Source organism: Somniosus microcephalus, chromosome 5 (assembly GCF_052327205.1).
Source record: "Somniosus microcephalus isolate GS21.2 chromosome 5, FLI_Smic_1.0, whole genome shotgun sequence".
Taxonomy (NCBI): Eukaryota; Metazoa; Chordata; class Chondrichthyes; order Squaliformes; family Somniosidae; genus Somniosus; species Somniosus microcephalus.
The window spans coordinates 241,164,540-241,184,091 of record NC_140991.1 but is presented as its reverse complement, the minus strand read 5'-3'; positions in this window follow the sequence as shown (position 1 = coordinate 241,184,091).

Below are 19,552 nucleotides of genomic sequence, written 5' to 3'. Positions count from 1 at the left end.
GATTTCGGATTTCGGAGTTCCGAGTTCGGATTTCGGAGTTCCGAGTTTGGAGTTCGGAGTTCCGAGTTCCGAGTTCCGAGTTCGGAGTGAGGTGTTTGGAGTTACGTGTTCCGAATTCGGAGTTCCGAGTTCCGAGTTCCGAGTTCCGAGTTCAGCGTTCAGAGTCCGGAGTTCCAAGTTCGGAGTTCGGAGTTCCGAGTTCGGATTTCCGAGTTCCGAGTTCGGAGTTCCGAGTTCCGAGTTCCGAGTTCAGATTTCCGAGTTCCGAGTTCCGAGTTCCGAGATCAGTGTTCTGTGTGCGGAGTTCAGAGTTCCGATTTCGGAGTTCGGAGTTCGGCGTTCGGAGTTCCGAGTTCCGAGTTCCGAGTTCCGAGTTCCGAGTTCGGAGTTCCGTGTACAGAGTTCCGAGTTTGGAGTGCGGAGTCCGGAGTTACGAGTTCGGAGTACTGATTTCTGAGTTCGGAGTTTGGAGTTCGGAGTTACGAGTTCGGTGTTCGGTGTTCGGAGTTCTGAGTTCCGAGTTCTGAGTTTGGAGTTCCGTGTTGCGAGTTCCAAGTTTGGAGTGCGGAGTCCAGAGTTCCCAGTTCGGAGTTCTGAGTTCTGAGTTCGGAGTACGGAATTCCGAGTTCCGAGTTCCGAGTTCCGAGTTCCGAGATCGGAGTTCGGAGTTCGGAGTTCCGAGTTCAGCGTTCAGAGTCCGGAGTTCCAAGTTCGGAGTTCGGAGTTCCGAGTTCGGATTTCCGAGTTCCGAGTTCGGAGTTCCGAGTTCCGAGTTCCGAGTTCAGATTTCCGAGTTCCGAGTTCCGAGTTCCGAGATCAGTGTTCTGTGTGCGGAGTTCAGAGTTCCGATTTCGGAGTTCGGAGTTCGGCGTTCGGAGTTCCGAGATCGGAGTTCCGAGTTCCGAGTTCGGAGTTCGGAGTTCCGTGTACAGAGTTCTGAGTTTGGAGTGCGGAGTCCGGAGTTACGAGTTCGGAGTACTGATTTCTGAGTTCGGAGTTTGGAGTTCGGAGTTACGAGTTCGGTGTTCGGTGTTCGGAGTTCCGAGTTCCGAGTTCCGAGTTTGGAGTTCCGTGTTCGGAGTTCCAAGTTTGGAGTGCGGAGTCCAGAGTTCCCAGTTCGGAGTTCTGAGTTCTGAGTTCGGAGTACGGAATTCCGAGTTCCGAGTTCCGAGTTCCGAGTTCCGAGATCGGAGTTCGGAGTTCGGAGTTCGGAGTTCCGCGTTCGGAGTTCGGAGTTCGGAATTCGGAGTTCGGAGTTCGGAGATCTGAGTTCCGAGTTCGGGGTTCGGGGTTCGGGGATCGGAGTTCCAAGTTCCGAGTTCCGGGTTCGTAGTTTGGAGTTCCGAATTCCGAGTTCGGAGTTCGGAGTTCGGAGTTCAGAATTCCGTGTTCCGAGTTCGGAGTTCGGAGTTCGGAGTGCAGATTTCCGAGTTCCGAGTTCGGAGTCCGGAGACCGGAGTTCGGAGTTCGGAGTTCAGAGTTCGGATTTCGGATTTCGGAATTCCGTGTTCCGAGTTCGGATTTCGGAGTTCGGATTTCGGATTTCGGAGTTCAGAGTTCAGAGTTCGGATTTCGGAGTTCCGAATTTGGAGTTCCGAGTTCGGATTTCGGAGTTCGGATTTCGGATTTCGGAGTTCCGAGTTCGGAGTTCCGAGTTCCGAGTTCGGAGTTCGGAGTTCCGTGTTCAGAGTTCCGAGTTTGGAGTGCGGAGTCCGGAGTTACGAGTTCGGAGTTCTGATTTCTGAGTTCGGAGTTTGGAGTTCGGAGTTACGAGTTCGGTATTCGGTGTTCGGAGTTCCGAGTTCCGAGTTCCGAGTTTGGAGTGCGGAGTCCAGAGTTCCCAGTTCGGAGTTCTGAGTTCTGAGTTCGGAGTACGGAATTCCGAGATCCGAGTTCCGAGATCCGATTTCCGAGATCGGAGTTCGGATTTCGGATTTCGGAGTTCCGAGTTCAGAGTTCGGATTTCGGATTTCGGCGTTCCGAGTTCCGAGTTCCGAGTTCGGATTTCGGAGTTCCGAGTTTGGAGTTCGGAGTTCCGAGTTCCGAGTTCCGAGTTCGGAGTGTGGTGTTTGGAGTTCCGCGTTCCGAATTCGGAGTTCCGAGTTCCGAGTTCCGAGTTCCGAGTTCAGCGTTCAGAGTCCGGAGTTCCAAGTTCGGAGTTCGGAGTTCCGAGTTCGGATTTCCGAGTTCCGAGTTCGGAGTTCCGAGTTCCGAGTTCCGAGTTCAGATTTCCGAGTTCCGAGTTCCGAGTTCCGAGATCAGTGTTCTGTGTGCGGAGTTCAGAGTTCCGATTTCGGAGTTCGGAGTTCGGCGTTCGGAGTTCCGAGTTCGGAGTTCCGAGTTCCGAGTTCGGAGTTCGGAGTTCCGTGTTCAGAGTTCCAAGTTTGGAGTGCGGAGTCCGGAGTTACGAGTTCGGAGTTCTGATTTCTGCGTTCGGAGTTTGGAGTTCGGAGTTACGAGTTCGGTGTTCGGTGTTCGGAGTTCCGAGTTCCGAGTTCCGAGTTTGGAGTGCGGAGTCCAGAGTTCCCAGTTCGGAGTTCTGAGTTCTGAGTTCGGAGTACGGAATTCCGAGATCCGAGTTCCGAGTTCCGAGTTCCGAGATCGGAGTTCGGAGTTCGGAGTTCGGAGTTCCGCGTTCGGAGTTCGGAGTTCGGAATTCGGAGTTCGGAGTTCGGAGTTCGGAGATCTGAGTTCCGAGTTCGGGGTTCGGGGTTCGGGGATCGGAGATCCAAGTTCCGAGTTCCGGGTTCGTAGTTTGGAGTTCCGAATTCCGAGTTCGGAGTTCGGAGTTCGGAGTTCAGAATTCCGTGTTCCGAGTTCGGAGTTCGGAGTTTGGAGTTCAGATTTCCGAGTTCCGAGTTCGGAGTCCGGAGTTCGGAGTTCGGAATTCGGAGTTCAGAGTTCGGATTTCGGATTTCGGAATTCCGTGTTCCGAGTTCGGATTTCGGAGATCGGAGTTCAGATTTCCGAGTTCGGAGTTCGGAGTTCAGAGTTCGGATTTCGGATTTCGGAGTTCCAAGTTCCGAGTTCCGAGTTCGGATTTCGGAGTTCGGATTTCGGAGTTCCGAGTTCGGATTTCGGAGTTCCGAGTTTGGAGTTCCGAGTTCGGATTTCGGATTTCGGAGTTCCGAATTCAGAGTTCGGATTTCGGATTTCGGAGTTCCGAGTTCTGAGTTCCGAGTTCGGATTTCGGAGTTCCGAGTTTGGAGTTCGGAGTTCCGAGTTCCGAGTTCGGATTTCGGAGTTCCGAGTTCCGAGTTCCGAGATCGGAGTTCGGAGTTCGGAGTTCGGAGTTCCGCGTTCGGAGTTCGGAGTTCGGAGTTCGGAGATCTGAGTTCCGAGTTCGGGGTTCGGGGTTCGGGGATTGGAGTTCCAAGTTCCGAGTTCCGGGTTCGGAGTTTGGAGATCCGAGTTCCGAGTTCGGAGTTCGGAGTTCGGAATTCCGTGTTCCGAGTTCGGAGTTCGGAGTTCAGATTTCCGAGTTCCGAGGTCGGAGTTCGGAGTTCGGAGTTCATAGTTCGGATTTCGGATTTCGGAATTCCGTGTTCCGAGTTCGGATTTCGGAGTTCGGAGTTCCGAGTTCCGAGTTCGGAGTTCCGATTTCGGATTTCGGATTTCGGATTTCGGATTTCGGAGTTCCGAGTTCCGAGTTCGGATTTCGGATTTCGGAGTTCCGAGTTCGGATTTCGGAGTTCCGAGTTTGGAGTTCGGAGTTCCGAGTTCCGAGTTCCGAGTTCGGAGTGAGGTGTTTGGAGTTCCGCGTTCCGAATTCGGAGTTCCGAGTTCCGAGTTCAGCGTTCAGAGTCCGGAGTTCCAAGTTCGGAGTTCGGAGTTCCGAGTTCGGATTTCCGAGTTCCGAGTTCGGAGTTCCGAGTTCCGAGTTCAGATTTCCGAGTTCCGAGTTCCGAGTTCCGAGATCAGTGTTCTGTGTGCGGAGTTCAGAGTTCCGATTTCGGAGTTCGGAGTTCGGCGTTCGGAGTTCCGAGTTCCGAGTTCCGAGTTCCGAGTTCGGAGTTCGGAGTTCCGTGTACAGAGTTCCGAGTTTGGAGTGCGGAGTCCGGAGTTACGAGTTCGGAGTACTGATTTCTGAGTTCGGAGTTTGGAGTTCGGTGTTACGAGTTCGGTGTTCGGTGTTCGGAGTTCTGAGTTCCGAGTTCCGAGTTTGGAGTTCCGTGTTCGGAGTTCCAAGTTTGGAGTGCGGAGTCCAGAGTTCCCAGTTCGGAGTTCTGAGTTCTGAGTTCGGAGTACGGAATTCCGAGTTCCGAGTTCCGAGTTCCGAGTTCCGAGATCGGAGTTCGGAGTTCGGAGTTCGGAGTTCCGCGTTCGGAGTTCGGAGTTCGGAGTTCGGAGTTCGGAGATCTGAGTTCCGAGTTCGGGGTTCGGGGATCGGAGTTCCAAGTTCCGAGTTCCGGGTTCGTAGTTTGGAGTTCCGAATTCCGAGTTCGGAGTTCGGAGTTCGGAGTTCAGAATTCCGTGTTCCGAGTTCGGAGTTCGGAGTTCGGAGTCAGATTTCCGAGTTCCGAGTTCGGAGTCCGGAGACCGGAGACCGGAGTTCGGAGTTCAGAGTTCGGATTTCGGATTTCGGAATTCCGTGTTCCGAGTTCGGATTTCGGAGTTCGGATTTCGGATTTCGGAGTTCCGAGTTCAGAGTTCGGATTTCGGAGTTCCGAATTTGGACTTCCGAGTTCGGATTTCGGAGTTCGGATTCCGGATTTCGGAGTTCAGAGTTCGGATTTCGGATTCCGGAGTTCCGAGATCCGAGTTCGGAGTTCCGAGTTCCGAGTTCGGAGTTCGGTGTTCAGAGTTCGGGTTTCGGATTTCGGAGTTCCGAGTTCCGAGTTCCGAGTTCGGATTTCGGAGTTCCGAGTTCGGAGTTCCGAGTTCGGATTTCGGAGTTCGGATTTCGGAGTTCCGAGTTCCGAGTTCGGATTTCGGATTTCGGATTTCGGAGTTCCGAGTTCAGAGTTCGGATTTCGGAGTTCCGAATTTGGAGTTCCGAGTTCGGATTTCGGATTTCGGAGTTCCGAGTTCCGAGTTCGGATTTCGGATTTCGGAGTTCCGAGTTCGGATTTCGGATTTCGGAGTTCCGAGTTGAGAGTTCGGATTTCGGATTTCGGAGTTCCGAGTTCGGATTTCGGAGTTCCGAGTTTGGAGTTCGGAGTTCCGAGTTCCGAGTTCGGAGTGAGGTGTTTGGAGTTCCGCGTTCCGAATTCGGAGTTCCGAGTTCCGAGTTCAGCGTTCAGAGTCCGGAGTTCCAAGTTCGGAGTTCGGAGTTCCGAGTTCGGATTTCCGAGTTCCGAGTTCGGAGTTCCGAGTTCCGAGTTCCGAGTTCAGATTAAAGAGTTCCGAGTTCCGAGTTCCGAGATCAGTGTTCTGTGTGCGGAGTTCAGAGTTCCGATTTCGGAGTTCGGAGTTCGGCGTTCGGAGTTCCGAGTTCGGAGTTCCGAGTTCCGAGTTCGGAGTTCGGAGTTCCGTGTACAGAGTTCCGAGTTTGGAGTGCAGAGTCCGGAGTTACGAGTTCGGAGTACTGATTTCTGAGTTCGGAGTTTGGAGTTCGGAGTTACGAGTTCGGTGTTCGGTGTTCGGAGTTCCGAGATCCGAGTTCCGAGTTTGGAGTTTGGAGTTCCGTGTTCGGCGTTCCAAGTTTGGAGTGCGGAGGCCAGAGTTCCCAGTTCGGAGTTCTGAGTTCGGAGTACGGAATTCCGAGTTCCGAGTTCCGGGTTCCGAGTTCCGAGATCGGAGTTCGGAGTTCGGAGTTCGGAGTTCCGCGTTCGGAGTTCGGAGTTCGGAATTCGGAGTTCGGAGTTCGGAGTTCGGAGGTCTGAGTTCCGAGTTCGGGGTTCGGGGTTCGGGGATCGGAGTTACAAGTTCCGAGTTCCGGGTTCGTAGTTTGGAGTTCCGAATTCCGAGTTCGGAGTTCGGAGTTCGGAGTTCAGATTTCCGAGTTCCGAGTTCGGAGTCCGGAGACCGGAGTTCGGATTTCGGAGTTCAGAGTTCGGATTTCGGATTTCGGAATTCCGTGTTCCGAGTTCGGATTTCGGAGTTCGGGTTTCGGATTTCGGAGTTCCGAGTTCAGAGTTCGGATTTCGGAGTTCCGAGTTCCGAGTTCCGAGATCAGTGTTCTGTGTGCGGAGTTCAGAGTTCCGATTTCGGAGTTCGGAGTTCGGCGTTCGGAGTTCCGAGTTCGGAGTTCCGAGTTCCGAGTTCCGAGTTCGGAGTTCCGTGTACAGAGTTCCGAGTTTGGAGTGCGGAGTCCGGAGTTACGAGTTCGGAGTACTGATTTCTGAGTTCGGAGTTTGGAGTTCGGAGTTACGAGTTCGGTGTTCGGTGTTCGGAGTTCTGAGTTCCGAGTTCTGAGTTTGGAGTTCCGTGTTGCGAGTTCCAAGTTTGGAGTGCGGAGTCCAGAGTTCCCAGTTCGGAGTTCTGAGTTCTGAGTTCGGAGTACGGAATTCCGAGTTCCGAGTTCCGAGTTCCGAGTTCCGAGATCGGAGTTCGGAGTTCGGAGTTCCGAGTTCAGCGTTCAGAGTCCGGAGTTCCAAGTTCGGAGTTCGGAGTTCCGAGTTCGGATTTCCGAGTTCCGAGTTCGGAGTTCCGAGTTCCGAGTTCCGAGTTCAGATTTCCGAGTTCCGAGTTCCGAGATCAGTGTTCTGTGTGCGGAGTTCAGAGTTCCGATTTCGGAGTTCGGAGTTCGGCGTTCGGAGTTCCGAGATCGGAGTTCCGAGTTCCGAGTTCGGAGTTCGGAGTTCCGTGTACAGAGTTCTGAGTTTGGAGTGCGGAGTCCGGAGTTACGAGTTCGGAGTACTGATTTCTGAGTTCGGAGTTTGGAGTTCGGAGTTACGAGTTCGGTGTTCGGTGTTCGGAGTTCCGAGTTCCGAGTTCCGAGTTTGGAGTTCGTGTTCGGAGTTCCAAGTTTGGAGTGCGGAGTCCAGAGTTCCCAGTTCGGAGTTCTGAGTTCTGAGTTCGGAGTACGGAATTCCGAGTTCCGAGTTCCGAGTTCCGAGTTCCGAGATCGGAGTTCGGAGTTCGGAGTTCGGAGTTCCGCGTTCGGAGTTCGGAGTTCGGAATTCGGAGTTCGGAGTTCGGAGTTCGGAGATCTGAGTTCCGAGTTCGGGGTTCGGGGTTCGGGGATCGGAGTTCCAAGTTCCGAGTTCCGGGTTCGTAGTTTGGAGTTCCGAATTCCGAGTTCGGAGTTCGGAGTTCGGAGTTCAGAATTCCGTGTTCCGAGTTCGGAGTTCGGAGTTCGGAGTGCAGATTTCCGAGTTCCGAGTTCGGAGTCCGGAGACCGGAGTTCGGAGTTCGGAGTTCAGAGTTCGGATTTCGGATTTCGGAATTCCGTGTTCCGAGTTCGGATTTCGGAGTTCGGATTTCGGATTTCGGAGTTCAGAGTTCAGAGTTCGGATTTCGGAGTTCCGAATTTGGAGTTCCGAGTTCGGATTTCGGAGTTCGGATTTCGGATTTCGGAGTTCCGAGTTCGGAGTTCCGAGTTCCGAGTTCGGAGTTCGGAGTTCCGTGTTCAGAGTTCCGAGTTTGGAGTGCGGAGTCCGGAGTTACGAGTTCGGAGTTCTGATTTCTGAGTTCGGAGTTTGGAGTTCGGAGTTACGAGTTCGGTATTCGGTGTTCGGAGTTCCGAGTTCTGAGTTCCGAGTTTGGAGTGCGGAGTCCAGAGTTCCCAGTTCGGAGTTCTGAGTTCTGAGTTCGGAGTACGGAATTCCGAGATCCGAGTTCCGAGATCCGATTTCCGAGATCGGAGTTCGGATTTCGGATTTCGGAGTTCCGAGTTCAGAGTTCGGATTTCGGATTTCGGCGTTCCGAGTTCCGAGTTCCGAGTTCGGATTTCGGAGTTCCGAGTTTGGAGTTCGGAGTTCCGAGTTCCGAGTTCCGAGTTCGGAGTGTGGTGTTTGGAGTTACGAGTTCGGAGTACTGATTTCTGAGTTCGGAGTTTGGAGTTCGGAGTTACGAGTTCGGTGTTCGGTGTTCGGAGTTCTGAGTTCCGAGTTCTGAGTTTGGAGTTCCGTGTTGCGAGTTCCAAGTTTGGAGTGCGGAGTCCAGAGTTCCCAGTTCGGAGTTCTGAGTTCTGAGTTCGGAGTACGGAATTCCGAGTTCCGAGTTCCGAGTTCCGAGTTCCGAGATCGGAGTTCGGAGTTCGGAGTTCCGAGTTCAGCGTTCAGAGTCCGGAGTTCCAAGTTCGGAGTTCGGAGTTCCGAGTTCGGATTTCCGAGTTCCGAGTTCGGAGTTCCGAGTTCCGAGTTCCGAGTTCAGATTTCCGAGTTCCGAGTTCCGAGTTCCGAGATCAGTGTTCTGTGTGCGGAGTTCAGAGTTCCGATTTCGGAGTTCGGAGTTCGGCGTTCGGAGTTCCGAGATCGGAGTTCCGAGTTCCGAGTTCGGAGTTCGGAGTTCCGTGTACAGAGTTCTGAGTTTGGAGTGCGGAGTCCGGAGTTACGAGTTCGGAGTACTGATTTCTGAGTTCGGAGTTTGGAGTTCGGAGTTACGAGTTCGGTGTTCGGTGTTCGGAGTTCCGAGTTCCGAGTTCCGAGTTTGGAGTTCGTGTTCGGAGTTCCAAGTTTGGAGTGCGGAGTCCAGAGTTCCCAGTTCGGAGTTCTGAGTTCTGAGTTCGGAGTACGGAATTCCGAGTTCCGAGTTCCGAGTTCCGAGTTCCGAGATCGGAGTTCGGAGTTCGGAGTTCGGAGTTCCGCGTTCGGAGTTCGGAGTTCGGAATTCGGAGTTCGGAGTTCGGAGTTCGGAGATCTGAGTTCCGAGTTCGGGGTTCGGGGTTCGGGGATCGGAGTTCCAAGTTCCGAGTTCCGGGTTCGTAGTTTGGAGTTCCGAATTCCGAGTTCGGAGTTCGGAGTTCGGAGTTCAGAATTCCGTGTTCCGAGTTCGGAGTTCGGAGTGCAGATTTCCGAGTTCCGAGTTCGGAGTCCGGAGACCGGAGTTCGGAGTTCGGAGTTCAGAGTTCGGATTTCGGATTTCGGAATTCCGTGTTCCGAGTTCGGATTTCGGAGTTCGGATTTCGGATTTCGGAGTTCAGAGTTCAGAGTTCGGATTTCGGAGTTCCGAATTTGGAGTTCCGAGTTCGGATTTCGGAGTTCGGATTTCGGATTTCGGAGTTCCGAGTTCGGAGTTCCGAGTTCCGAGTTCGGAGTTCGGAGTTCCGTGTTCAGAGTTCCGAGTTTGGAGTGCGGAGTCCGGAGTTACGAGTTCGGAGTTCTGATTTCCGAGTTCTGAGTTCCGAGTTTGGAGTGCGGAGTCCAGAGTTCCCAGTTCGGAGTTCTGAGTTCTGAGTTCGGAGTACGGAATTCCGAGATCCGAGTTCCGAGATCCGATTTCCGAGATCGGAGTTCGGATTTCGGATTTCGGAGTTCCGAGTTCAGAGTTCGGATTTCGGATTTCGGCGTTCCGAGTTCCGAGTTCCGAGTTCGGATTTCGGAGTTCCGAGTTTGGAGTTCGGAGTTCCGAGTTCCGAGTTCCGAGTTCGGAGTGTGGTGTTTGGAGTTCCGCGTTCCGAATTCGGAGTTCCGAGTTCCGAGTTCCGAGTTCCGAGTTCAGCGTTCAGACTCCGGAGTTCCAAGTTCGGAGTTCGGAGTTCCGAGTTCGGATTTCCGAGTTCCGAGTTCGGAGTTCCGAGTTCCGAGTTCCGAGTTCAGATTTCCGAGTTCCGAGTTCCGAGTTCCGAGATCAGTGTTCTGTGTGCGGAGTTCAGAGTTCCGATTTCGGAGTTCGGAGTTCGGCGTTCGGAGTTCCGAGTTCGGAGTTCCGAGTTCCGAGTTCGGAGTTCGGAGTTCCGTGTTCAGAGTTCCAAGTTTGGAGTGCGGAGTCCGGAGTTACGAGTTCGGAGTTCTGATTTCTGCGTTCGGAGTTTGGAGTTCGGAGTTACGAGTTCGGTGTTCGGTGTTCGGAGTTCCGAGTTCCGAGTTCCGAGTTTGGAGTGCGGAGTCCAGAGTTCCCAGTTCAGAGTTCTGAGTTCTGAGTTCGGAGTACGGAATTCCGTGATCCGAGTTCCGAGTTCCGAGTTCCGAGATCGGAGTTCGGAGTTCGGAGTTCGGAGTTCCGCGTTCGGAGTTCGGAGTTCGGAATTCGGAGTTCGGAGTTCGGAGTTCGGAGATCTGAGTTCCGAGTTCGGGGTTCGGGGATCGGAGATCCAAGTTCCGAGTTCCGGGTTCGTAGTTTGGAGTTCCGAATTCCGAGTTCGGAGTTCGGAGTTCGGAGTTCAGAATTCCGTGTTCCGAGTTCGGAGTTCGGAGTTTGGAGTTCAGATTTCCGAGTTCCGAGTTTGGAGTCCGGAGTTCGGAGTTCGGAATTCGGAGTTCAGAGTTCGGATTTCGGATTTCGGAATTCCGTGTTCCGAGTTCGGATTTCGGAGATCGGAGTTCAGATTTCCGAGTTCGGAGTTCGGAGTTCAGAGTTCGGATTTCGGATTTCGGAGTTCCAAGTTCCGAGTTCCGAGTTCGGATTTCGGAGTTCCGAGTTCGGCGTTCCGAGTTCGGATTTCGGAGTTCGGATTTCGGAGTTCCGAGTTCGGATTTCGGAGTTCCGAGTTTGGAGTTCCGAGTTCGGATTTCGGATTTCGGAGTTCCGAATTCAGAGTTCGGATTTCGGATTTCGGAGTTCCGAGTTCTGAGTTCCGAGTTCGGATTTCGGAGTTCCGAGTTTGGAGTTCGGAGTTCCGAGTTCCGAGTTCGGATTTCGGAGTTCCGAGTTCCGAGTTCCGAGATCGGAGTTCGGAGTTCGGAGTTCGGAGTTCCGCGTTCGGAGTTCGGAGTTCGGAGTTCGGAGATCTGAGTTCCGAGTTCGGGGTTCGGGGTTCGGGGATTGGAGTTCCAAGTTCCGAGTTCCGGGTTCGGAGTTTGGAGATCCGAGTTCCGAGTTCGGAGTTCGGAGTTCGGAATTCCGTGTTCCGAGTTCGGAGTTCGGAGTTCAGATTTCCGAGTTCCGAGGTCGGAGTTCGGAGTTCGGAGTTCATAGTTCGGATTTCGGATTTCGGAATTCCGTGTTCCGAGTTCGGATTTCGGAGTTCGGAGTTCCGAGTTCCGAGTTCGGAGTTCCGATTTTGGATTTCGGATTTCGGATTTCGGATTTCGGAGTTCCGAGTTCCGAGTTCGGATTTCGGATTTCGGAGTTCCGAGTTCGGATTTCGGAGTTCCGAGTTTGGAGTTCGGAGTTCCGAGTTCCGAGTTCCGAGTTCGGAGTGAGGTGTTTGGAGTTCCGCGTTCCGAATTCGGAGTTCCGAGTTCCGAGTTCAGCGTTCAGAGTCCGGAGTTCCAAGTTCGGAGTTCGGAGTTCCGAGTTCGGATTTCCGAGTTCCGAGTTCGGAGTTCCGAGTTCCGAGTTCAGATTTCCGAGTTCCGAGTTCCGAGTTCCGAGATCAGTGTTCTGTGTGCGGAGTTCAGAGTTCCGATTTCGGAGTTCGGAGTTCGGCGTTCGGAGTTCCGAGTTCCGAGTTCCGAGTTCCGAGTTCGGAGTTCGGAGTTCCGTGTACAGAGTTCCGAGTTTGGAGTGCGGAGTCCGGAGTTACGAGTTCGGACTACTGATTTCTGAGTTCAGAGTTTGGAGTTCGGAGTTACGAGTTCGGTGTTCGGTGTTCGGAGTTCTGAGTTCCGAGTTCCGAGTTTGGAGTTCCGTGTTCGGAGTTCCAAGTTTGGAGTGCGGAGTCCAGAGTTCCCAGTTCGGAGTTCTGAGTTCTGAGTTCGGAGTACGGAATTCCGAGTTCCGAGTTCCGAGTTCCGAGTTCCGAGATCGGAGTTCGGAGTTCGGAGTTCGGAGTTCCGCGTTCGGAGTTCGGAGTTCGGAATTCGGAGTTCGGAGTTCGGAGTTCGGAGATCTGAGTTCCGAGTTCGGGGTTCGGGGATCGGAGTTCCAAGTTCCGAGTTCCGGGTTCGTAGTTTGGAGTTCCGAATTCCGAGTTCGGAGTTCGGAGTTCGGAGTTCAGAATTCCGTGTTCCGAGTTCGGAGTTCAGAGTTCGGAGTCAGATTTCCGAGTTCCGAGTTCGGAGTCCGGAGACCGGAGACCGGAGTTCGGAGTTCAGAGTTCGGATTTCGGATTTCGGAATTCCGTGTTCCGAGTTCGGATTTCGGAGTTCGGATTTCGGATTTCGGAGTTCCGAGTTCAGAGTTCGGATTTCGGAGTTCCGAATTTGGAGTTCCGAGTTCGGATTTCGGAGTTCGGATTCCGGATTTCGGAGTTCAGAGTTCGGATTTCGGATTCCGGAGTTCCGAGTTCCGAGTTCGGATTTCGGAGTTCGGAGTGCCGAGATCCGAGTTCGGAGTTCCGAGTTCCGAGTTCGGAGTTCGGTGTTCAGAGTTCGGGTTTCGGATTTCGGAGTTCCGAGTTCCGAGTTCCGAGTTCGGATTTCGGAGTTCCGAGTTCGGAGTTCCGAGTTCGGATTTCGGAGTTCGGATTTCGGAGTTCCGAGTTCGGATTTCGGATTTCGGAGTTCCGAGTTCCGAGTTCGGATTTCGGATTTCGGAGTTCCGAGTTCGGATTTCGGAGTTCGGATTTCGGATTTCGGAGTTCCGCGTTCCGAATTCGGAGTTCCGAGTTCCGAGTTCAGCGTTCAGAGTCCGGAGTTCCAAGTTCGGAGTTCGGAGTTCCGAGTTCGGATTTCCGAGTTCCGAGTTCGGAGTTCCGAGTTCCGAGTTCCGAGTTCAGATTAAAGAGTTCCGAGTTCCGAGTTCCGAGATCAGTGTTCTGTGTGCGGAGTTCAGAGTTCCGATTTCGGAGTTCGGAGTTCGGCGTTCGGAGTTCCGAGTTCGGTGTTCCGAGTTCCGAGTTCGGAGTTCGGAGTTCCGTGTACAGAGTTCCGAGTTTGGAGTGCGGAGTCCGGAGTTACGAGTTCGGAGTACTGATTTCTGAGTTCGGAGTTTGGAGTTCGGAGTTACGAGTTCGGTGTTCGGTGTTCGGAGTTCCGAGATCCGAGTTCCGAGTTTGGAGTTTGGAGTTCCGTGTTCGGCGTTCCAAGTTTGGAGTGCGGAGTCCAGAGTTCCCAGTTCGGAGTTCTGAGTTCGGAGTACGGAATTCCGAGTTCCGAGTTCGGATTTCCGAGTTCCGAGTTCCGAGTTCAGATTTCCGAGTTCCGAGTTCCGAGTTCCGAGATCAGTGTTCTGTGTGCGGAGTTCAGAGTTCCGATTTCGGAGTTCGGAGTTCGGCGTTCGGAGTTCCGAGTTCGGAGTTCCGAGTTCCGAGTTCGGAGTTCGGAGTTCCGTGTACAGAGTTCCGAGTTTGGAGTGCGGAGTCCGGAGTTACGAGTTCGGAGTACTGATTTCTGAGTTCGGAGTTTGGAGTTCGGAGTTACGAGTTCGGTGTTCGGTGTTCGGAGTTCCGAGATCCGAGTTCCGAGTTTGGAGTTTGGAGTTCCGTGTTCGGCGTTCCAAGTTTGGAGTGCGGAGTCCAGAGTTCCCAGTTCGGAGTTCTGAGTTCGGAGTACGGAATTCCGAGTTCCGAGTTCCGGGTTCCGAGTTCCGAGATCGGAGTTCGGAGTTCGGAGTTCGGAGTTCCGCGTTCGGAGTTCGGAGTTCGGAATTCGGAGTTCGGAGTTCGGAGTTCGGAGGTCTGAGTTCCGAGTTCGGGGTTCGGGGATCGGAGTTACAAGTTCCGAGTTCCGGGTTCGTAGTTTGGAGTTCCGAATTCCGAGTTCGGAGTTCGGAGACCGGAGTTCGGATTTCGGAATTCCGTGTTCCGAGTTCGGATTTCGGAGTTCCGAGTTTGGAGTTCGGAGTTCCGAGTTCCGAGTTCGGAGTGAGGTGTTTGGAGTTCCGCGTTCCGAATTCGGAGTTCCGAGTTCCGAGTTCCGAGTTCCGAGTTCAGCGTTCAGAGTCCGGAGTTCCAAGTTCGGAGTTCTGAGTTCTGAGTTCAGAGTACGGAATTCCGAGTTCCGAGTTCCGAGTTCCGAGATCGGAGTTCGGAGTTCCGCGTTCGGAGTTCGGAGTTCGGAATTCGGAGTTCGGAGTTCGGAGTTCGGAGATCTGAGTTCCGAGTTCGGGGTTCGGGGTTCGGGGATCGGAGTTCCAAGTTCCGAGTTCCGGGTTCGTAGTTTGGAGTTCCGAATTCCGAGTTCGGAGTTCGGAGTTCAGAATTCCGTGTTCCGAGTTCGGAGTTCGGAGTTCGGAGTTCAGATTTCCGAGTTCCGAGTTCGGAGTCCGGAGACCGGAGTTCGGAGTTCGGAGTTCGGAGTTCGGAGTTCGGAGTTCGGAGTTCAGAGTTCGGATTTCGGATTTCGGAGTTCCAAGTTCCGAGTTCCGAGTTCGGATTTCGGAGTTCCGAATTCGGCGTTCCGAGTTCGGATTTCGGAGTTCGGATTTCGGAGTTCCGAGTTCCGAGTTCGGATTTCGGAGTTCCGAGTTTGGAGTTCCGAGTTCGGATTTCGGAGTTCGGATTTCGGATTTCGGAGTTCCGAGTTCAGAGTTCGGATTTCGGATTTCGGAGTTCCGAGTTCGGATTTCGGATTTCGGAGTTCCGAGTTCAGAGTTCGGATTTCGGAGTTCCGAATTTGGAGTTCCGAGTTCGGATTTCGGAGTTCGGATTTCGGATTTCGGAGTTCCGAGTTCAGAGTTCGGATTTCGGATTTCGGAGTTCCGAGTTCGGATTTCGGATTTCGGAGTTCCGAGTTCAGAGTTCGGATTTCGGAGTTCCGAATTTGGAGTTCCGAGTTCGGATTTCGGAGTTCGGATTTCGGATTTCGGAGTTCCGAGTTCAGAGTTCGGATTTCGGATTTCGGAGTTCCGAGTTCGGATTTCGGAGTTCCGAGTTTGGAGTTCGGAGTTCCGAGTTCCGAGTTCCGAGTTCGGAGTGAGGTGTTTGGAGTTCCGCGTTCCGAATTCGGAGTTCCGAGTTCCGAGTTCAGCGTTCAGAGTCCGGAGTTCCAAGTTCGGAGTTCGGAGTTCCGAGTTCGGATTTCCGAGTTCCGAGTTCGGAGTTCCGAGTTCCGAGTTCCGAGTTCAGATTAAAGAGTTCCGAGTTCCGAGTTCCGAGATCAGTGTTCTGTGTGCGGAGTTCAGAGTTCCGATTTCGGAGTTCGGAGTTCGGCGTTCGGAGTTCCGAGTTCGGAGTTCCGAGTTCCGAGTTCGGAGTTCGGAGTTCCGTGTACAGAGTTCCGAGTTTGGAGTGCGGAGTCCGGAGTTACGAGTTCGGAGTACTGATTTCTGAGTTCGGAGTTTGGAGTTCGGAGTTACGAGTTCGGTGTTCGGTGTTCGGAGCTCTGAGTTCCGAGTTCCGAGTTTGGAGTTCCGTGTTCGGAGTTCCAAGTTTGGAGTGCGGAGTCCAGAGTTCCCAGTTCGGAGTTCTGAGTTCTGAGTTCGGAGTACGGAATTCCGAGTTCCGAGTTCCGAGTTCCGAGTTCCGATATCGGAGTTCGGAGTTCGGAGTTCGGAGTTCCGCGTTCGGAGTTCGGAGTTCGGAATTCGGAGTTCGGAGTTCGGAGTTCGGAGATCTGAGTTCCGAGTTCGGGGTTCGGGGATCGGAGTTCCAAGTTCCGAGTTCCGGGTTCGTAGTTTGGAGTTCCGAATTCCGAGTTCGGAGTTCAGAATTCCGTGTTCCGAGTTCGGAGTTCGGATTTCGGAGTCAGATTTCCGAGTTCCGAGTTCGGAGTCCGGAGACCGGAGTTCGGAGTTCGGAGTTCAGAGTTCGGATTTCGGATTTCGGAATTCCGTGTTCCGAGTTCGGATTTCGGAGTTCGGATTTCGGATTTCGGAGTTCCGAGTTCAGAGTTCGGATTTCGGAGTTCCGAATTTGGAGTTCCGAGTTCGGATTTCGGAGTTCGGATTCCGGATTTCGGAGTTCAGAGTTCGGATTTCGGATTCCGGAGTTCCGAGTTCCGAGTTCGGAGTTCGGAGTTCGGAGTGCCGAGATCCGAGTTCGGAGTTCCGAGTTCCGAGTTCGGAGTTCGGTGTTCAGAGTTCGGGTTTCGGATTTCGGAGTTCCGAGTTCCGAGTTCCGAGTTCGGATTTCGGAGTTCCGAGTTCGGAGTTCCGAGTTCCGAGTTCGGATTTCGGATTTCGGAGTTCCGAGTTCAGAGTTCGGATTTCGGAGTTCCGAATTTGGAGTTCCGAGTTCGGATTTCGGAGTTCGGATTTCGGATTTCGGAGTTCCGAGTTGAGAGTTCGGATTTCGGATTTCGGAGTTCCGAGTTCGGATTTCGGAGTTCCGAGTTTGGAGTTCGGAGTTCCGAGTTCCGAGTTCCGAGTTCGGAGTGAGGTGTTTGGAGTTCCGCGTTCCGAATTCGGAGTTCCGAGTTCCGAGTTCCGAGTTCAGCGTTCAGAGTCCGGAGTTCCAAGTTCGGAGTTCGGAGTTCCGAGTTCGGATTTCCGAGTTCCGAGTTCGGAGTTCCGAGTTCCGAGTTCCGAGTTCAGATTAAAGAGTTCCGAGTTCCGAGTTCCGAGATCAGTGTTCTGTGTGCGGAGTTCAGAGTTCCGATTTCGGAGTTCGGAGTTCGGCGTTCGGAGTTCCGAGTTCGGAGTTCCGAGTTCCGAGTTCGGAGTTCGGAGTTCCGTGTACAGAGTTCCGAGTTTGGAGTGCGGAGTCCGGAGTTACGAGTTCGGAGTACTGATTTCTGAGTTCGGAGTTTGGAGTTCGGAGTTACGAGTTCGGTGTTCGGTGTTCGGAGTTCCGAGATCCGAGTTCCGAGTTTGGAGTTTGGAGTTCCGTGTTCGGCGTTCCAAGTTTGGAGTGCGGAGTCCAGAGTTCCCAGTTCGGAGTTCTGAGTTCGGAGTACGGAATTCCGAGTTCCGAGTTCCGGGTTCCGAGTTCCGAGATCGGAGTTCGGAGTTCGGAGTTCGGAGTTCCGCGTTCGGAGTTCGGAGTTCGGAATTCGGAGTTCGGAGTTCGGAGTTCGGAGGTCTGAGTTCCGAGTTCGGGGTTCGGGGATCGGAGTTACAAGTTCCGAGTTCCGGGTTCGTAGTTTGGAGTTCCGAATTCCGAGTTCGGAGTTCGGAGACCGGAGTTCGGATTTCGGAATTCCGTGTTCCGAGTTCGGATTTCGGAGTTCGGGTTTCGGATTTCGGAGTTCCGAGTTCAGAGTTCGGATTTCGGAGTTCCGAATTTGGAGTTCCGAGTTCGGATTTCGGAGTTCGGGTTTCGGATTTCGGAGTTCCGAGTTCAGAGTTCGGATTTCGGAGTTCCGAATTTGGAGTTCAGAGTTCGGATTTCGGATTTCGGAGTTCCGAGTTCCGTGTTCCGAGTTCGGATTTCGGAGTTCCGAGTTTGGAGTTCGGAGTTCCGAGTTCCGAGTTCGGAGTGAGGTGTTTGGAGTTCCGCGTTCCGAATTCGGAGTTCCGAGTTCCGAGTTCCGAGTTCCGAGTTCAGCGTTCAGAGTCCGGAGTTCCAAGTTCGGAGTTCTGAGTTCTGAGTTCAGAGTACGGAATTCCGAGTTCCGAGTTCCGAGTTCCGAGATCGGAGTTCGGAGTTCCGCGTTCGGAGTTCGGAGTTCGGAATTCGGAGTTCGGAGTTCGGAGTTCGGAGATCTGAGTTCCGAGTTCGGGGTTCGGGGTTCGGGGATCGGAGTTCCAAGTTCTGAGTTCCGGGTTCGTAGTTTGGAGTTCCGAATTCCGAGTTCGGAGTTCGGAGTTCAGAATTCCGTGTTCCGAGTTCGGAGTTCGGAGTTCGGAGTTCAGATTTCCGAGTTCCGAGTTCGGAGTCCGGAGACCGGAGTTCGGAGTTCGGAGTTCGGAGTTCGGAGTTCGGAGTTCGGAGTTCAGAGTTCGGATTTCGGATTTCGGAGTTCCAAGTTCCGAGTTCCGAGTTCGGATTTCGGAGTTCCGAATTCGGCGTTCCGAGTTCGGATTTCGGAGTTCGGATTTCGGAGTTCCGAGTTCCGAGTTCGGATTTCGGAGTTCCGAGTTTGGAGTTCCGAGTTCGGATTTCGGAGTTCGGATTTCGGATTTCGGAGTTCCGAGTTCAGAGTTCGGATTTCGGATTTCGGAGTTCCGAGTTCGGATTTCGGATTTCGGAGTTCCGAGTTCAGAGTTCGGATTTCGGAGTTCCGAATTTGGAGTTCCGAGTTCGGATTTCGGAGTTCGGATTTCGGATTTCGGAGTTCCGAGTTCAGAGTTCGGATTTCGGATTTCGGAGTTCCGAGTTCGGATTTCGGAGTTCCGAGTTTGGAGTTCGGAGTTCCGAGTTCCGAGTTCCGAGTTCGGAGTGAGGTGTTTGGAGTTCCGCGTTCCGAATTCGGAGTTCCGAGTTCCGAGTTCAGCGTTCAGAGTCCGGAGTTCCAAGTTCGGAGTTCGGAGTTCCGAGTTCGGATTTCCGAGTTCCGAGTTCGGAGTTCCGAGTTCCGAGTTCCGAGTTCAGATTAAAGAGTTCCGAGTTCCGAGTTCCGAGATCAGTGTTCTGTGTGCGGAGTTCAGAGTTCCGATTTCGGAGTTCGGAGTTCGGCGTTCGGAGTTCCGAGTTCGGAGTTCCGAGTTCCGAGTTCGGAGTTCGGAGTTCCGTGTACAGAGTTCCGAGTTTGGAGTGCGGAGTCCGGAGTTACGAGTTCGGAGTACTGATTTCTGAGTTCGGAGTTTGGAGTTCGGAGTTACGAGTTCGGTGTTCGGTGTTCGGAGCTCTGAGTTCCGAGTTCCGAGTTTGGAGTTCCGTGTTCGGAGTTCCAAGTTTGGAGTGCGGAGTCCAGAGTTCCCAGTTCGGAGTTCTGAGTTCTGAGTTCGGAGTACGGAATTCCGAGTTCCGAGTTCCGAGTTCCGAGTTCCGATATCGGAGTTCGGAGTTCGGAGTTCGGAGTTCCGCGTTCGGAGTTCGGAGTTCGGAATTCGGAGTTCGGAGTTCGGAGTTCGGAGATCTGAGTTCCGAGTTCGGGGTTCGGGGATCGGAGTTCCAAGTTCCGAGTTCCGGGTTCGTAGTTTGGAGTTCCGAATTCCGAGTTCGGAGTTCAGAATTCCGTGTTCCGAGTTCGGAGTTCGGATTTCGGAGTCAGATTTCCGAGTTCCGAGTTCGGAGTCCGGAGACCGGAGTTCGGAGTTCGGAGTTCAGAGTTCGGATTTCGGATTTCGGAATTCCGTGTTCCGAGTTCGGATTTCGGAGTTCGGATTTCGGATTTCGGAGTTCCGAGTTCAGAGTTCGGATTTCGGAGTTCCGAATTTGGAGTTCCGAGTTCGGATTTCGGAGTTCGGATTCCGGATTTCGGAGTTCAGAGTTCGGATTTCGGATTCCGGAGTTCCGAGTTCCGAGTTCGGAGTTCGGAGTTCGGAGTGCCGAGATCCGAGTTCGGAGTTCCGAGTTCCGAGTTCGGAGTTCGGTGTTCAGAGTTCGGGTTTCGGATTTCGGAGTTCCGAGTTCCGAGTTCCGAGTTCGGATTTCGGAGTTCCGAGTTCGGAGTTCCGAGTTCCGAGTTCGGATTTCGGATTTCGGAGTTCCGAGTTCAGAGTTCGGATTTCGGAGTTCCGAATTTGGAGTTCCGAGTTCGGATTTCGGAGTTCGGATTTCGGATTTCGGAGTTCCGAGTTGAGAGTTCGGATTTCGGATTTCGGAGTTCCGAGTTCGGATTTCGGAGTTCCGAGTTTGGAGTTCGGAGTTCCGAGTTCCGAGTTCCGAGTTCGGAGTGAGGTGTTTGGAGTTCCGCGTTCC